Here is a 1,414-nt window from a genome sequence, read left to right on the forward strand (position 1 = left end):
TGGAACAGGATGGAACATGATGGAACAGGATGGAACAGGATGGAACACACTGGCACATGCTGGAACATGATGGAACATGCTGGCACATGCTGGAACAGGATGGAACACAATGGAACATGCTGGAACAGAATGGAACATGATGGAACACGATGGAACACGATGGAACGTGCTAGAACATGATGGAACATGATGGAACACGATGGAACATGATGGAACACGATGGAACACGATGGAACGTGCTGGCACATGCTGGAACAGGATGGAACACGATGGAACATGCTGGAACAGGATGGAACTTGCTGGCACATGCTGGCACATGCTGGAACAGGATGGAACACAGTGGAACAGGATGGAACGTGGTGGTACGTGGTGGAACAGGATGGAGCGTGAAGGAGGTGCGGGAGGGCTGACAGCAGCACGGTGACAGTGCTCAGCAAGACACAGGATGAGGAGCAGGGGATGTCACATCTTCATAGGAGCATGATTGCTTTATGTCCAAATGCAGTTTGGGACATATTTCTCGTACATCATTTCAAAAAAAAAAAAAAAAAAAGAGAGAGAGAGAGATTTTATCTTTTGCAGCAGAGGAAATGTGTTTGTCCTGACCTGACACTGTTTTTTAACGTGTCGAGTGCTAATGAAATTCCTCAGCCTTGAGCAGCTCTGAGCATCCGATGTTGGTTTTTAAAATATGGGGACATTTTTCTGCAGATTTTAAGGCAGCCTCAAAATGATGAATGCGTGAGAGCTGAGAAACTTCCAGATTCAACGAAGTTCTGACACAATCCTGTATGCAAAGCAGACAGAAAGAGGCTCATACTTTAAAGGGGCTTTTGTTATTCCTTTGAAATTTATTTAGAAGACACGGGGCTAACGCTGTTCGCTTTCATCATGCAAATAGGTTCACCGCTCTTAATATTCGGGGCTTAGAGACACGAGAAAGCGAAACAAGGCTTTTTAGGCTGGAGAGTAACATTTGGAATGAAAATTCGCCCACCTCCCCAGGTGCTGCACCGGGTAACTCTGCTTTTGTGTGTGACGCTCCACCGGTTTCTTATGGCGGGGGAATGGTGCAGAGGAACGGGGACGCGGGGACACGAACGGGGACGCGGTGCCCTTCCCGCAGCTCCGTACCCGAGCGAACCCCGCGGGGTGTCCTCTGCGGGGCTGGGGGCAGCGCTGCGGGCTGGGGGCTGGGGCTGGAGCTGGGGTCGGGCTCGGGAGCGCGGCCCCAGGTCGCAGAGCTCGGGGGGTCCCGCTGCCCCCCGTGACCCGGAGCAGCCGCGGTGCGTTCCGTCCTTTTCTTCATGGCAGGTTCCGCATCGCAGCGGCATCCTGCATAGCAGCTCTGTGCCACCGGCACGGCGTGGTTCGAGTCTGACCATTTCCACCTCCCTCGGTGATTTTTTTTTTT

General features: G+C 52.1%; 1 protein-coding gene across 1 annotated transcript in view; it reads left to right on the top strand.

Annotated features, from left to right (window-relative positions):
* The window catches only part of NACC2 (NACC family member 2), a 48,320-nt gene that overhangs the window by 11,301 nt on the left and 35,605 nt on the right, over positions 1 to 1,414 (top strand). The gene's annotated exons all lie outside the window — the stretch shown is intronic.

The sequence above is a fragment of the Numida meleagris genome, chromosome 16, assembly GCF_002078875.1.
Source record: "Numida meleagris isolate 19003 breed g44 Domestic line chromosome 16, NumMel1.0, whole genome shotgun sequence".
Taxonomy (NCBI): domain Eukaryota; kingdom Metazoa; phylum Chordata; class Aves; order Galliformes; family Numididae; genus Numida; species Numida meleagris.